This window comes from Ipomoea nil, unplaced genomic scaffold (assembly GCF_001879475.1).
Source record: "Ipomoea nil cultivar Tokyo-kokei standard unplaced genomic scaffold, Asagao_1.1 scaffold0019, whole genome shotgun sequence".
NCBI classification, from domain to species: domain Eukaryota; kingdom Viridiplantae; phylum Streptophyta; class Magnoliopsida; order Solanales; family Convolvulaceae; genus Ipomoea; species Ipomoea nil.
Window position 1 is genome coordinate 2,043,571 of NW_017616447.1, and position 18,366 is coordinate 2,061,936.

The following is an 18,366-nucleotide window of genomic DNA, read 5'->3' on the forward strand; positions in this document are numbered from 1 at the left end:
TACTCAACAGGGTAAATACCCTAGTGGAAGACTCCGCTAACCACTCCTCAAAACAACAGGACTAAATATCCTAGTGAGACATGATATGTTTCTACTGCTCACTCCAGAAAACAACATAGAGTTTTTAAGCTCCCTAGTGAGTCGGTATATTCAACCGCTCACTCCACAACAAACTGGGTCATAACCCAAGTATCAATAATTTCACAACAGGATACTACACAAGTCTTAAGAATCAATTTCCTTTATCCTCAATCTTTATAAAAGTGACAACATTACCGATATTTTTCAAGCAAAAAAATTCTCAACACCTAAAATAAGGAACTGACAGAAATTTTCAGAAGGTATGACCTGAATTGCAAAACTTGTAGAAATATATTGGTAATACATTTTCAGATGAAATTTTCTAGATACAAGGTACAGTGAGTCTAGATTATACACAAAAAGTTTCAAATCAATCCAAGGTCTAAAAGTATTTTTCCCGAATTATTCCCCAACACTGCGCCAGACAGAAATTGAACTGGCAGCACACTGCCTCCACTTTACGAAATTTTTCTGGAAAAATCGAAACATATTTTTAACCAAAACTTTTTACAAAAATCAATTATAACAAGTCTAGGTTCTCCAGAAAACATTTCGAGCAAAAATAAGTTTAGGAAGAATTTTTCATGAATTTTTCTTTCCAGCTGCGCTAGTCAGAATTTTTTCAGGCAATGATCAAGTTGTGTAATATTTATGCTTCTTAATCACCACAAAATCACCATATCACATATGCAGGGATTTCAAAACATCTTAACTCATATATCTACTCACATAAAATGATCAAATAACTTTCCACGTTAAATATCACAAATTCAAAACATCTTAACTCATATATCTACTCATATATCAATACCGGGTATTACCGTGAAGGTTGTGTAAGTTGAGTAGAGAGGAAGGGGGGATCCACACAAAAAGAAGAAGAAGCAAAGGTAATAACCATGGACTCCCAAACTAGATTTTTGACTCTGTTAAATGCTAGAAATGAGATTTAGATGATTAGAAGTGCTAGATAATGTTTGTTGTTGTTGATCTATGATTGATTTATTGAGGATTGGAAGTGTTGGTTTGCATCTGGTTTTGTCTACAGGTGAAGAAGCTTGGGTCTGGTGCACACAGAAGGTGCACCAGTAGACCCAACGGGGCTAGCCAACGGACCTTGGCAAGGTCCGCCTGCTAGACATGTGAAACCACGTACCAAGGCCACGGATCCCAGTTCGATCCGTCGCCCTGCACCATTGCTTGGCGGAGCCAAGTGACGGGGCTTCCCAAGCCCTGTCACCAAGCTTCGCCAGGCAAAAGTTAGTTCTGGCCGGACCCTCTGTGGCTTAGCTACGTGTCGTTCGGATTGGGACTTGTGGGCCCTTGAGGCTCGGACACTCGGACTCGTTACAATGCGCTGGTAGAAGTTAGTTTCGTTGGATTTGGAGTTAGAAAACATGATTTACAGTTAGAAATGTGGGAAAAGAATATTCTGTTATTGTTGTTGTCTGTGGACTATATCAGCAAATGAATTTATAGCTATTGAGCATTGATATTTGATTGAGAAGCATGCCTAGATACTTGTTAGAATTTATTGAGAAGATATGTTAAGTTATTGAGAATTTGGCATGAAAAGTGCATAATTCCCTGTTTCACAGTAAATGAAATTGCTATCATCTGAGTATGTTTTGAGTTGAGAAGCATGATCAATACTTGTTAAGTATTTATTGTGAAGATTGGCTAAGTGTTGAGTTTTAGTATAAAGCAGTGCATTTTTCCTTGTGTCACAGTGAATGAGTATTAAAGCATATAATTTCACAGTAAAGAACATGTTAGTAGATTTCATTGCTTAAAGTACATTATTAGCTCTAAGTAAAGCCTAAGTTCTATTTCAAAAACCTATATCTATTTTGGAAAATCATCATCTATTTGCATTGAGAAGATTGCATGATATTTGATTTCCAAAATGTGAGAAAGAGAAGTTGTTGAGTTTTATGTGCATAGAAAGCTTGCATAAGTGCATTAGAAAGAAGTTGCATGAGATATATCTATATATTATCTATTGTGAGAAAAATAGAGTTTTGGAGGCCCTTTAGGACTATGTCCTTTCGGAAGAAAAGAGAAAGAAAGAAAGTTTGAGAAAGGAAAGAAATGGTCAAAGAAAACCGAAAGAGATATATGAAGTAACTTGGTCGATATTCCCGGGTTACTAGGTTGGATACTACCCGCCGGGCTTGTAATCCTCGTTAGGGGGTGTGCACACTGAAAGTACAATACCTGATTCCACAGAGAAAGAAAGAAAGAGAAAGAAAGAAAGAAAGAAAGATTAAGAACCATGAGTACCGGTTCTGTGGGCGAGTTGAGTATTAAGCCGGCTATATTGCCGAGCCCGGATAGGTCCATTCACGATTCGTGAAGGTCCTACCTCCCCCACGAGTTAGAGGTTCTGTTGATACAGATGTGGCGGCTGCAAGAGTTTGCACCGTTCGCTAGAGCTTCGCTATGGCGGAGTACCTGCCTTGCACAAAGAAGAGCAAAGAGATTCATGAGAAGGTTTGAGAAAGAGGAAAGAAAGCAAGTAAGAAAGAAGAGAAAAGCGAGTCAAGTGACTCAATAGAAATTAAGAAAGAAAGAAAGAAAGAAAGAAGAGAAAAGCGAGTCAAGTGACTCAACAGAAAGTAAGAAAGAAAGAAAGAAAGAAGAGAAGAGTGAGTCAAGAGACTCAACAGAAACCTCCACACAGAAAAAGTATTTCTTTTTACATAAGAGCGAGAGTATATACATATATATACTTATAGCATCATGACATTTATTGTTGCATGACTTGCATGATTTGCATTTAGAGTATGATGAAAAGCATAGTACTTTGTTGTTGTTTATGAGTTGACATGATAGCATGAGTTTGCTTGTTGAGTGTTATCTACTGAAGTGCCTCCGGGATTCAAATAGCGTAGCCTCCGGGATTCAAACGGCGCGTGCCTCCGGGATTTAAACGACGTAGCTTCCAGGATTCAAACGGCGTGATCTTCAGCAAACGTCAAGCTTCGAAACAATCAACTCTGCAAAACATCAAATTAAAGCGTCTACAATAGCTTCAAGTTGCTTTCAAAGGGCTTCAAGATCTTCAAAATACCTACAAAATAGCTTTAAGTTGCTTCAAGATCTTTAAAACCTGCAAAAAATGCCTTCAATGCCTTTAATTCTTCAAGATCTTCAAATGCCTTTAATTCTTCAAGATCTTCAAATGCCTTCAAAAGAGCTCTCAAATCTTCAAGCCTTCGAGTTGTCAAGCGTTCTTCAATGCCTTCAAGCTCTCAAGTCTTCAAGTTGTTCTCAATGTATTTAAGGTGTGATTTAAAGAATGAAATTGATGCTCTATTTATAGTGAAGTTTGTAACTAAAATCCCTCAACAAACTCCACTAATATTTATTAAATTGAATTAATTAATTATCTACTAAAATGAACCTTACCAAAATCAAGTCTAAGTTCATTATTGTTGGTCCCGAAAGGGTGGCGAGAAGTCTAGAGGGGGGTGAATAGACTTCTCTAACTTTTCAACTTTTTTGCAAAACATGCAAGACAAATAACACTTTGGTAATTTCAACTATAAATAACTAGCATAAGCAAGTTAAACAACTTAGAGTGCACAACGGAATATATAACGGTAAAGTGTTATGCTTAAATGTGTGGTGCTCAAAGAGAGATTCTAAACATGCAACACGTTAGAAACACTTGATATGGTTCAAAGATGATGTACGTAAAGTTTGGCTTGCATGCAAACGTGGGAACTATCAAACCCAGATAGATAAAGATATGCGATAAATCGTAATCGGGTTAGTTCGTAGTTAGAATAAGCATGCACGAAATATATGAGCAGTAAGTAAATAGAGAGAGAGATTTATAGTGGTTCAGAGATGGTGTAATTCTCTTACTCCAATCTTCTCCTTTTACTTTAAGGAGGAAATTCACTATTTTTCGATCACCCAGATACAATAGTGAATAAGTGTCCACCGACACTTCTCCGAGTGCTTCGCACAAAGCAACACTCCACCAAGGTTTTTCGCAAGCTCCTCTTGTTACTCGGCCTTCCCGAGTACTTCGCACCAAGCTGTACTCCTACATCACGAGAACTACGCACAAAGCTACGCTCTCACAGGGTTTTCACAAGCTCCCCTTGTTACTCTCCCCTTGACACCGAGTGTTACGCACAAAGCTACACTCAACCAGGGTTTTTCACTCTCTCTAGTTACTCCGCCCTCTTTCTACACTCAGTAGAGAATTTTTCAAAGAGATAAAAATTTTCTCTCACTCAGACTTGAATTTTGTTGTATATAGCTCAATATATTCATTCTTGGCTGATTTGAATATTGCTTGCTTTTCTCTTGCTTGTATATCTCAATTTTTCAGCCGTTGTTCAAGTGTGTTTGTCTTCAAGTCTGCTTGGACAATTTATAGCCAATGAAAGCTATTTGCCCGTTGATCAACTTTCGATCTCGATCGTCCATCTTCGTATGTAGTTGATCAAAATAAAATTGTCAACTTGATTTGAAATATTAGGTAGAAGTCTTTTCGCATTTTGTCAGATGATTTGAATATTTTGCCCGTTGCCGTATCTTGAATTTTGTAGCCTCCAAGATTTGAATAAGTTCGACGCGGCAATCTTGACATTTCTTGTCATTCATAAATATTCTGACATATCAAGTTGATCAAATAATTTATCTGCTGATTCTTGCTTGAGTATGAAGCAATATCTCCATGAATCAGCCTCCTTCAAGCGTCTCCGGTTCCACCGTATAAAGATTGATGTTAAAATGAAAATATATCCGTTCATTTTCTCCTTCACGATCCTTGTAGAATAATATACTAGAACCTTCTGTAAAGACTTCATAGTTGTTCATGGTGAGATGCTCTGTTTCGATTTTGTACTTGGTCCACCATACTTGGTGTGTTTCTTCATCTGGTGCATGGCTTTTGTGAGACTTGTGCATTCATCTTGGTTAGTCTCCTTTTTACTTAGTCTCCAACTTGGTTAGTCTCCTTCTTGCCTAGTCTCCAAGTTGGTTAGTCTCCTTCTTTAGGTTAGTCTCCTTCTTGGGTTAGTCTCCCAAGCTAGCTAGTCTCCTTCTTTGGGGTTAGTCTCCCAAGCTAGCTAGTCTCCCTCTTGCGGTTAGTGTCTCAAGCTAGCTAGTCTCCCATGTTGGTTAGTTTCCAATATGGCTGGCTTAGTATCTCCTTCTTGCCTAGTCTCCAAGTTGGTTAGTGTCCTTCTTGAGGTTAGTCTCCCAAGCAAGCTAGTCTCCTTCTTGGGTTAGTCTCCCAAGCTAGCTTGTCTCCTTCTTTGGGGTTAGTCTCCCTCTTGGGGTTAGTCTCCCAAGCTAGCTAGTCTACCTCTTGGGGTTAGTCTCCCAAGCTAGCTAGTCTTCCATGTTGGTTAGTCTCCCATACGGCGGTACCTAGTCTCCCATACAGTGCTCCTTAGTCTCCCAAGTAATGTAAAAATACTTAACTTGAGATTCAAACTTAGGACCATTTGGCATAGCTTACACGCGTATCATCCAACTCTTCTAGCATGGTTCTTAGTGATTTATTCGCATCATAATTGTGTTAAGCCATAATCCCGCTTAACTTCTTCAAATAAATTATGATCTTCTAGACTTGTACATGGATTGCATGATATGGGTGCACCATACTAAGTAGACTCAAACTGACTCAAATAGAATAAAATTGGGGACTACTTAATTTTTCAAAAATACATTCGGCTCATCAAAATTTACAATTTATTTCTAACAATTTCCCCCTTTTTGATGATGCCGAAACTTATACCCAAGTCATTTTGGCTTTGTCAATTTTTGAAACATAATTTCTTTTAATTGCTTTTATTTCCACCAGCCAATTGACGGGTTTACCAAAAATTGAGACTTAGAGATTTTTAATTGGACAATCCTAAACGTATACATGAGACTTTGATCGTGGGGTTTGCATTTTTCTTTACAGCTTGAATTTTTCTTCCCCCTAAATTTTATCCTCTCATTTATACGTATAAATTATTAGTTCTAGGTCCAAATTAAAATCTTGTAACATACTAAACAAAATAGCTAACACACAAAAAGTATGGTACCAATTTTTGTCATGCATATTCAACCCATTTTAGCATAGCAATAACGTACCAAAAGATAGAGTGCTAGCTAAATAACTTATACACCAAAAATTATGAGATGTGTCAAACAATTTGTACCTCCCTCTTAGCTTTGCATTGATGTGCGCTCGTAGCTTCTTGAAGTCATTGTCGTAGCTCTTATTTTGGTACGGGGCAGTCACTTGTCCAATGATGTAGTAGCCATAGGTTTCTCTTATGCTTTCTCCTCTCAACACGCCGGCTTCGTGCCAAGTAATGCACTCATCAAAGGATCGGCCATCACACATTTGTTCACTCCGATGTCCGAACTCGGTTTGAAGCTCTTGTAAGTTTTGCATTCTTGTGGCAATTGGCTTTGTCATTGGTGCATTCGTCGTAGGTGCATTCGGCGTAGGTGGTAACACATCATGTGAGGTTGAGCTAGAACTAGGACAAGTACCTTTGAGATAATCAATCATGCTCACACGGCCTCGACTTTGACCACTTCGACCTCTTGTTGTTGTTGGTCGAATGAGTTCCACCAATGGTCCTCTCGGCTGTGGAGCTCTCGGTTGTGATGCATATGCATAAGCTTGAGGTACAAAATGACTTGCTAAACCTTCCCCCTTTTCGGCAGCATTAACAAATTTTTGAAAGCTCTCCGAGGAAGTATTTTGTTGTTGTCGCACATCTTCAAGAAGATCCATGTTGATATGAGTTTGTTGAGGAGTCCTTTCATTTGTTGCTCCAATAACTTGAGTCTTGAAATTGTTTCGGACCCCATCTTGCCCATTTCAACAAATAATTTCAATACTTCATTTTTCAACTCCTCCTTTGCCGTATCAATTTCATTCTTCAATAGTCCTTGCCTATTGAACAATTGCATAGCACGATCAATCATATTCTTATGATAATCATCAAGCTTGTTGTCCATGGCATCAATCTTGTTATTCAAACCTCTCGTGGGATCTTGAATAATCAACTTAACATCTCCAACAATTTCCTCCCGTAAGGATTGAACATTGAACGATGTTTCGGCTTGAATTGGTAGTGTTGGATTCGCATTGAGTGAATGAAATCATCTTGAGGAGTGGTAATTGGATTCGGGTCTTGGAGCTAATTCTCATACGTCCATTCTTTTAAATTGATCAAACCTTTCTTGCATTGCATTAATCTAGTCTGGATCACTTAGAGCTTCTTCAATGCTTGTGGGCTCCACCTGAAAAAGAAAACAAGAAAATAAAGTATCTATATTTGAGGACCTTGTTTTTACTCCTTTTCGTGGATCACCAATTACTAGCTCTGGAGGATGATTTTTGAGCCATCTCAAGTCAGGTTGTAGATTGCTTGGATTTTCCACATTTCCTTGCTCAGTAGGTAAGTTGGAGGTAGACACATTTTGCTCATCAGATTGCTCTCCAACTTGTGCTTCTGCTTGAGAATTTAGATTTTCCACGTGTGGATCTTCATTTACTTCCATGTGTCCTTCACTATTGAAATCAATGTCCAATTGCTCCATACCTTGTACAACTTGATCTTTAAAAGATATGTCAGTATCATTAAATGATTTTTCAACTTGACAACTTTCCTGATCTGCACGCTCATCAAAAGTCATTAGATATGTTTTACCATTATTAAGAATAAAACATTTGATGCCAAAAGTATGGAAATAGTTGAGTTTAGGTTTTCTCCCTTTCCATAATTCGTACGGAGTCTTCTTGTAAGACTTGTGTATCAAGCTTCGATTTTGCGTATAACATGCGGTGTTGATTGCTTCAGCCCAATATCTTTTAGGTAGCTTGGCTGACGTAATCATCACACGTGCGGCTTCTTTTAGCGTTCTATTTCTTCTTTCGACTACACCATTTTGTTGTGGTGTACGTGCGGCAGATAATTGATGTAGAATTCCTTGAGAATTGAAGTAGGCTTCAATTACTTGATTCACGAACTCTATTCCACGATCAGTTCGGATTTTTGCAATTTTCAAGTCTTTCTCGTTTTGTAGTAGCTTAAGTAGTTCTGGCAACTTTTGCTCCATTCATTTTTCTTGTTGAGAAATATCGTCCATGTGTACCTGGAAAAATCATCAACAACAACTAGTGTATATTTCTTACCACTTAGACTTACAGGATCTACTGGACCGAATAGATCTATGTGTAGTAGACTTAGCGGTCTTGTTGTGGATTCTTGAGCTTTGGATTTGAGTGATGACTTGATTTGCTTTCCTCTTTGGCAAGCATCACATATTTGATCTTTCTTGTAAACAATGTCGGATAGACCTTCAACGAGTTTGTTTCTTGCTAGCTTGTTGATAGTCTTGAAGTTTAGAGGAGTCAACTTCCTATGTCATTCCCAACTTGTTGCGATGTGAGTTGTTTGCTAGTAGACATATTGATTCTTTTGTTGTGTTCTAATCCACCACATACATATTTTACATATTTTTCTTCCTTATTCCTTCGAGCACAACTTCTCCCGAGGAATTATTCTTCACTTAACATTTGTCTTTGAAGAATTCTACTAGATACCCTTTGTCACAAAATTGACTTGTACTTAACAAGTTGAATTTCAGACCTTCAACAAAGGATATGTCTTCATCCTTAAACCATTGCAAAATATTGTACCAATTCCTTTGGTTATGCCGTATCGTTCATTTCCACCGAATACGACTTTTGGTCCTTCGATATTTTTAAGATTCACAAGACTAGATTTACTTCCAGTCATGAGTCTAGAACATCCACTATCGAAGTACCAAATTTTCTGCAAATAAATTACACATTTTTAGGTACCCAACTTGATTTGGGTCATTGGGTGTTAGTCATTTTTGGTACCCAAATTCACCTTGTACTCACTGATCTAAGTTTAGGTGGTTTGAAAATTGACTCGATTTTTTGGCACTTGGGAAGAAGATTGTTTGAGCCTATGATAGGCATTAAATCTGAACTTAGCCCATGGTTTAACATCATCAAACCAATCTTGTTTAGAGGGATAAAATCTCCCTGCCCCAATTCTCGGATTTCTTCTCATTCTCTTATGAGGGCTTTGTGCACTTGACTCATTGGTGTGTTTCCATTTAGGAACAAACTTTTGCATTTTTATATACTGCTTAGGCGAAATATTGTTTCTTTGAGGCTTCGGCCTAACAGCATTAAATTTTACATTAGTTTGATAACCAATTCCTTGTCTCATTGTGCTATCTTGACCTTTTACAAATTTTACTACTTGAACTTTATTATTTAAAGTAGTAGTAGAATTGGTCAATTTTTCAGAGGCTTGAGAACACGATGGATCATAACCGAGTCCGGTTTTATCACTTGAGGGTTTTTGCATATTTTCCATTTTGTCCATTATTTTGGATGAATGTGTAAACGTTGCTATAACCTCTCTAAGGTTGTGTTCTCTCACTTCCCTTGATTTACACTCTTCTTGAAGACAAATAATTTTATCTTTCAAGTTTTTCACTTCAAGTAGAGCATTTTGCAATTTTTCATTTAATTGATCTTTTTCAAAAATCAAAAGATAATTGCGCTCTTTGAGTTGAGAGTGAGTGTCCATTACGGTTTGACATTCTTCCATTAAGTGAAAGAAGGACTCTCTAGAAAATGAAGAATTTACAGAATCATAAGAATTAGATGTTACCTCAATTTCCTCATTTCCATTTGCCATAAGACACATGTCCTCGTATGGTGTGTTGTTGGAAATACTCATACAAAACATTGCATTGTCATCCTTTGAGGTGTCACTTTCATCACTTGAAGATTCTCCTGACTCACTTATTTCAAGTGGGTCACTAATAAGTGTTTTTCTTCTCTCTTTTGTGAACCTTTTATCTTTGGTCTTGAATTCTTCTTGTTGAGAGTTAGAAATATTTGTATATTGACTTTTACTTACCTTGGGGTGTGGACAACTTGCTGCAAAGTGTCCAGGCTTTCTACAGTTGTAACACAAATTTGAATCTTCTTCAACTATTTCTTTCTTCGAATTTTTCGTTGCATTCCACGGTTTTCCTTGTGGATTTTTCTTGTAGTTGCTTCTCTTCATGAGTTTCCTAAATTTCTTGACAAAGAGAGAAAATTGATCATTAGGCAGTAATTCAACATTTTGTACTGACCTTGAGGTTGATGGTTGTTCGGCTATGAGTGCGTTGTTCTTTTCTTCATGATCTTCCTCTATTATTGATTTCATCTCGAATTCATAAGCTTTTAGATCACTAAACAGCTTGTTGGTTGATAGAGTTTTTAAATCCCTATGATCTCTCTGGCCGTGACCTTCATATCCCATGTAGAGATGGTAGACCACGTAATATTTTGAGTGAGATTTCCTTTTGATTAATGTCTTTGCCAAGATCATTAATTTCTCCTCAGATTTTAGCAAATCTTGTTTCCATGTCAGTAATATTCTCGTCATTTAGCATTTTGAAATCCTCGAATTTCTTCAATGCTATGGTGAGCTTATTATCCTTTTCTTGCTCGTCTCCTTCACCAATTTCAATGAGCGTTTCCCAAACTTGTTTCGCGGATTGACATTTTCGAACTTTTGGAAATATCGTGTCATCGATAGATTTAAACAAAATATCCTTGGCAATATTGTCCAAGTTATTTCTTGTTCTATCTTCACGAGACCATTCTGCTTTCGATTTTGGATTGTATTGTTGAGTGTCGCTTGTTTGTACGAATGAAGTGTTGACTTGTAAAATCTCAATAGGACCACTCGTAACCACTTCCCACATTTCATCATGTAATGCGGATAGATGTACCTGCATGCGAATTTTCCAATCATCAAATTTTTCTAAGGAAAACAATAGATTTTGGGCAAGAGTCATATCTCTTTTCATCATCTTGATTTTTCGAGATCTGTCTAGCAGTCAAAATTGACTCAAATAGACAACTGCTTTGATACCAATTATTGGTCCCGATAGGGTGGTGAAAGTCTAGAGGGGGGGGGGGGGGGTGAATAGACTTTCAAGCTTTTTCAAAATAAATAACTCTTTGGTAACTTTAACTCTAAGTAACAAGTAAATAGAGTAAGCTTGAACTGCACAGCGGAATAAATATGTGTAAAGAGTTATGCCCAATCAATAGATTTGAATCACATGCACGTGTAAGCTAAGTACAGATGATATGTAAAGTGACATGAGTATCTTGAATATTTAAAGGAGATGGTGCACTCAATATATAACAATAATATTCAAGATTGTAAATAAGATTTCGTGTCACGTCAACCGTATGACGAACGTCACATGCAACACGTCAAACTTTGCTTAGAATAATTCAAAGGTTAAGCTCGGAAAGTTTGAGTTACATGCATACGTGAAAACACGCTTAAACCCAAAAGATTAAGATTAACAGTGAATAGTAAACGGGTTAGACGGATAAGATAGATAGATAGAGCGAATTATGTCAGTGCGGTATGTAAATGAGAGAGGCAATTTATAGTGGTTCGGAAGTGGCGTAATCTTCCTAGTCCACTTTACTCCATTCACTTCTAGGAGTAATTCATTATTTTCCACACACAGTTACAATAGCGAATAAGCGCTACACAAGCACTTCTTCCGGATGTCTTGCACACAGCTACACCCAACTCCGAGTGTTTCGCACACAGCTACACTCAACTCCGAGTGTTTCACACACAGCTACACTCAACGCCAACTAAGTGTTTTGCACACAGCTACACTCACTAGAGTATTTTGCACACAACTATAGTCTTCTAAGAATTACAAATACAAAGGTAATTGTATCTCTCTCCAACTATTTTTGAGACTATTCAGACTAAGTCTCTAATGAATATTTAAGCACTTGCACTTTTAGAATTCGCACTTGTTCATCCGTGTTTTTGCCTTCAAGTCTTCATGGCCTTTTATAGGAAATCAAATATATCCGTTGGAGTGGGATAATTTGATATTTGAAATTTGAATCTTCATAGCCTGATATTGTTGACAATAGTAGATCTTCAATTTTGATTTGATTGTCAACTTATCTGACAAGATAATATTTTATGTCAACTTGATTTTCAAGTTGTTCATTTAAAATATTATTATCTTTGTCAATTTTGAATTTCCAACGTATCTTTTGAAATAAATCCTTCTGATAGAATTTATTTCTAGGATAAGTTTTTATACTCATGTCTTCATAAATATTTCTCCCGTTCTGATCATATCTTCAGGCAATTTGAATTCTTGTGGCATGTGGGTTGAATAAAAATAAATTCCTTCGAATTTATCCATTTTTTGATCATCTTGCTTCTTTGACACATTGTGCTCCTTTGACTTCGGCACTTCTTGCTTGTTTGACTTGAACATTGTGCTTTTCTGATTAAATCATATTGTGCTCCTTTGGACACATCGTGCTTGTTGACATTGTGCTCAAAGACATTGTGCTCCTTTGGGACATTGTGTTCCATTGGCACATCTTGCTTGTATGAAATCTTGACTTGTAAAAAATAAATCCTTGGCGGGAATCGATCTCGAGTATAATCGTTTTATGTAAGGACTTTTACCATTTCGCCATTAAGCTCATCCAATTATTTATTGCAACTCTATTCCTTTATGCTTCTTTCTCGGATGAATACTCGTAGGACCAAAATTAATTTTGTTCTTCATATGGTAGATTTCCTTTGACTCGATATTCTCGATTATGATGCTTGTACTAAAGACCTAAATTCTAAGGGGATCTATAGTACATTTGGCTCATCAATACTTTATTACAAAGAATATTCCTATCTATATATTTTATAGAAGTTAAGTTATTAAAACTACAGAAACTTCCATATAACTTCTCCAACAGTCATATTTGCATTTATAAATATTTTGGAGAAACATCTGAAAAGACAGATGCAAACATTATATATCTTGTTGCATATCTTGATATATCACAATTCTACAGGAAATTCTTAAACAAAGCAACTTAAGAATTTCATTCATCTTCTTGTATCCCAATCTTGAACCTTGTTGTTTCTCACATGTATTACAAATTACAAACACTTTTTCCAAAATTAAATCTATTTGTGAAAGGGGCACGTACCAAGTGTTTCACGCATGCATCTTTGTGAGTGGATTTGTTCTGCATGTATTTTTATTTTGGGGATTAATTATCACACTGCATGGCTTAATGGTGGGCCACTGGAATTATTTTCTAATCATTGCTTAATTAGCTTCAAAGCTTGACCGGCTGACTAGAATGATTCCAAATGCTTTATTAAATTAGCCACCCAAATTCTGCTCCTAGATAATTAGACATTTTAAACGCATGCCGTGAAGATTTTCAAATTGGGTTTGGTTTGTGATGGATATATTGGAAATGGCCCAATAATAATAGAGACCCGGGGTCCAGGATGTATAACACGAGCAGTCCAAGAAGACTCTCAAGCCCGGAGCCTGCCTACGGGCCGAGAATGATGGGCCTTGACTTAGTCTCATGGCCCACCGCATGGGCTTGGACTTATTCCTACGGCCCACCGCATGGGCCTTAACTTAGTCTTTTGGCCCATCGTGCAATTAGCAAGTTAGTTAGGGTTATTTTGTATAAATAGGCATGTGTTTGTCCTATTAAGGGGACACCTTCTATCTTGTCTTGATCTTTACTATAATAGATTTATACCTGTTGTAATCGGCTTATCAATTCACTAATCAATACAAAATTGTCTCCATGATATATATTTATTTCGCCATTATTTTACCTTGCCTATCCATTTATTATTTCATTTATTTATAGGATTTATTAACTCGGACCCCAGGTTAATTAAATCCATCATTGGCTCTCTTGTTGAGAGCGACTGTACATGCTCGAGCCTGCTCTACTTTTGGTCTAACACGACTATCACGATCAACTAATCACATTCACGATGGTGTTGGAATGGCGACATCGTTAACCCTTTTGAACATCGATCCCTAGAAATCACGATGCTTCCACCACTGCCATTAAGGCCGCCCTCACGCTAGCCAAGGAAATCCAATTGATGAGCAGGGACGTAATCCCCGATGTTCCTAACAACCGTGAAGAGCGAGAAAAGCATGTTCTCCGATCCGTTTCAGCATCCTCGCCGGAGAGATCTGTCATCATAGTTTTGCGCGGTCCTTATAACAGGTTGTTGGCGACATCTAAGATCCAAAAACTTGAGATGAAAATAATAATGCCACGGGGTAAAGCTTCTGATCGAGGATTACCCGTATGCCATAGATGCGCTTAACGCCTGGTTGATCCCAATTAGGCCAGAGAGAAGGAACAAATCTCGCGCCTCTTCAGTTTGCCCCTACAAACAGATCCCGGTGATCCACCATAGAAGACAACGTCTTAGGGATCCACCACCACCGCGCGGTCGTTCGTGATCGCAGCGGACCGCCTAGCAGTCCGTGGGAAGCTTCAGTTGGGTTCTGGTGGCCAATCAAGATCTTCTTCCCGAACAGCGTTATCAGCATGCACCGCCTTTCATCCGGAGGGTGTGGTGGTAACTGCCATCCTATCGACGACACTCCACTTCCCGTAATACAAATCGCAGCTTCCGTAGGCTTTGAAGATGACGTTGAATGATCCGGGGGAAGCCGTAACCAAACCGCATTGCGGGATAATGGGAATGATGCAGAGTTGTCTAAATCAATAAATTATTTGATATAAAACGGCATTGCCTTTTTGCACCAAAGAAAACTGAGGAAGATCGAAGTTGCGGAGTTGAAACAGTCTAGCTAGCTAGAGTGAGGTCTTACCCATGGCGACCCAGCAGGTTCCTAGCGAGGGTAGATACCATCGCATTCCGCCCGTGGATTTAATCGAAGATGCCGTCCATTCCATCGCCTGCGAGGGATGTGACGATGTCATTAAATTTCCTTGAAGCTTCAGGGATGATTTTCAACACCAGCGGTGTTCTCAATGCCTATATTCTTACCCATAAACCCATCGTCAATGTACAAGACTATGGGGTTGTCATTACTGATAGATGCAATAATTCCTGTTTTTGCGTACATGTATGTACATATACGGAGTAATATATATTATCTCTCTAAGAGAAAGATGGTTGTTGGGTTATGTGTACGTACTGTACTACGTTAAGAAATCAGGTGAAGGTGCATGATAAAGGAAAAATGTCGCCCGGAATTCGTGGATCCTATCTCTCACCGACTCTGCGACAAAGACGGCAGAATTGAGTTGGGGTTCTCCATGAAGGCTCCGGTGTAATCGTAGCTCCGTAACTTCTCCGCTTCTCCTCATGTGAAACCATTTTTATGTTGGGTCGTCATGAGAAACAAACAGTGATCATTCATCTTGAAACATGTCCCATTTGTAACATCATGTGTGCTGTTACCGGTGACCATACAGTTACTCCCTATTTGGTACGACCGGTCATCGTTGTATAGTAGGCGTAAACGTTAGCGAAAGTGTCGCAGCCCACAGCTACGAATTTGTTGGAGATCTGGTCGACCTACAGTTTCAACGATCCCAAGCAGTACCATCCTTGCCGTGGGGGATTAGAAGTGGCTTAGGAGAGCCATAAGTTGAAGTAGTGGTGCAATTCATGAAGAACTGTGGGTATGGCTATGGAAGAATTAGTTTTTGAGGTGGTGGTAGGAGCGGAAACAACTATTGCCGACAACACAAGTAATACAAGAAACCTCATCATCTTCATTCTTGTTTTCTTGCTTTACTATGCAGTGTTTTTGGCTTGTCTTGATCTTTAATGGACTGCGTGCCCTCTTATGGGAATACAAACAAAAAAGACCAAGTCCAAAGCCGAGTCAGTAAGTTTGCCGAAACTCAATCCAAGATTTTGGGGTACTATAATCTTATTATTATTATTATTATTATTATTATTATTGGTTCTCCTTAGTGGCGTTGTGAGGTCCGACCTGGGCAAAATAATTAATATATTCATGGTCACGGTCGTGCGCGCCGGCCCGGACCTTGGCACTCCCTAGCGGTGGTACGGGATCCGCCCCTGCCCACTACTTGATGGAAGAGCCTATTATTGGCATATTTCATGTATGTTGGTCCGACCCTAAGGGGGCACGAGGTCTGACCTCGCTTACCAACCCCGACGGAAGAGCCTAACGGCCCAGTGTCAAATGACTCGGGTCAAAGCGCTATCACCCTAAGGGGGCACGAGGTCTGACCTCGCTTACCAACCCCGACGGAAGAGCCTAACGGCCCAGTGTCAAATGACTCGGGTCAAAGCGCTATCACCCTAAGCGCTAACCCCGACGGAAGAGCTCGGTGGCTTAGTCCAGCAGGACTCGGCCCAAGCGGCTTACGCACCCTAAGAGGGCACGAGGTCCGACCTCGCGTACCAACCCCGACGGGAGAATCCGATGGCTTAGTCTGGTTGGACTTGGCTCATGCCGGTACCGCACCCTAAGGGGGCACGAGGTCCAACCTCGCGTACCAACCCCGACGGAAGAGCTCGGTGGCTTAGTCCAGCAGGACTAGGCCTAAGCGGCTAACGTACCCTAAGGGGGCACGAGGTCCGACCTCGCGTACCAACCCCAACGGAAGAGTTTTTTGACCAAGAGTACCCTTGGCCAAATAACTACATACTACGTAAGAAAAAAAAACAAAGCAAAATAACACAAGCAAGAATCTAATAAACGACCATGCGTCGTCTAGACAGCCCGCTCTCGACCGGAGAGGACTCGAATCACGGATTAAAGTGCGAAGCTAAAAGCTTAAAAGATGTTGGAATAAGCGAAATATTTTTTCAAGTTGACCCTGAAGCATTCATCCAAGCATGGAGTCCCGAGCAGTTTCAATTGGGCCAAACATTTACTCTCTCTCGTTGTCGACAACTCGCAACTCAGAGAGTGGGGGACTGATGATGGATATATTGGAAATGGCCCAACAATAATAGAGACCCGGGGTCCAGGATGTATAACACGAGCAGCCCAAGAAGACTCTCAAGCCCGGAGCCTGCCTACGGGCCGAGAATGATGGGCCTTGACTTAGTCTCACGGCCCACCACATGCGCTTGGACTTATTCCTACGGCCCACCGCATGGGCCTTAACTTAGTCGTTTGGCCCATAGTGCAATTAGCAAGTTAGTTAGGGTTATTTTGTATAAATAGGGATGTGTTTGTCCTATTAAGGGGACACCTTCTATCTTGTCTTGATCTTCTACTATAATAGCTTTACACCTGTTGTAATCGGCTTATTAATTCACTAATCAATACAAAATTGTCTCCGCGATATATATTTATTTCGCCATTATTTTACCTTGGCTATCCATTTATTATTTCATTTATTTATAGGATTTATTAACTCGAGGTTGAGGTGCCTTGTCACTCCGGCCCCGCCCCTCCTCCTCTTTCTTCCTCTTCTCGTCTCTCGGATGGTCGCGGTGAGTTGAATTCCCCATCAGCCAGCGTCACGGCGCCCGGGGCGCGTGAGTGCTGGGACCACCGTGCTCCCTCGAAGGGGACGGACCTCGTACCACCCCTAGATAATTAGACATTTTAAATGCATGCCGTGAAGATTTTCAAATTGGGTTTAGTTTGTATTATAGCACGACATTTGAATTTTTTTGGTTTACGTAACTGGGTGGGTCGTCGGCTTTTAAATTGTTAGGCTGCTTTGATGGTTGATCGCCGGTGTTGTGCGAACTGGAGATCGAATGATAGGTGTCATCGGATTCCCTGCCGGATGTGTCCCTTGGCCGGACTTGCCGGCGCTGTGCGAACCTGAGACCACAGCGGCATAGCTTCCTTGTCATGGCTTTGATACCATGATGGAAAATAATTACATGAATGGTGAGAGATGAACAAAGAAAGGAGGGAGGAGTTATTCCATTGAATTGGTAAAAAATATCTACAACTGTTAGGAATATAGCGGAATAATGCGGAAGCGAAGAATAAAAAATTGAGAATTATAGAAGTTAAATAATAGGGAAAATATATAATTGAAGAAAATTGTATAAAATGACAAATGAATAACTAAAATGGGAAAATAAATAAATAAATAAATATATATATATATATATATATATATATATATATATATATATATATATATATATATATATATATTATAGTCTCAAAAAGACAATACAAAGAATATATATATATATATATATATATATATATATATATATATATATTAATTCATACGTGAGGACAAAAGAAGATAGGAAGAAAGAAAGAATGAATTCTTAATTGAGGTGCATATTACAAGACAAACATTAAGCTATTTATACATTGAAATTAAGAAAGAAATGCGGCACGCAGGAGGATTAACGAGGCGATCGGAGAGAACATGCAAGA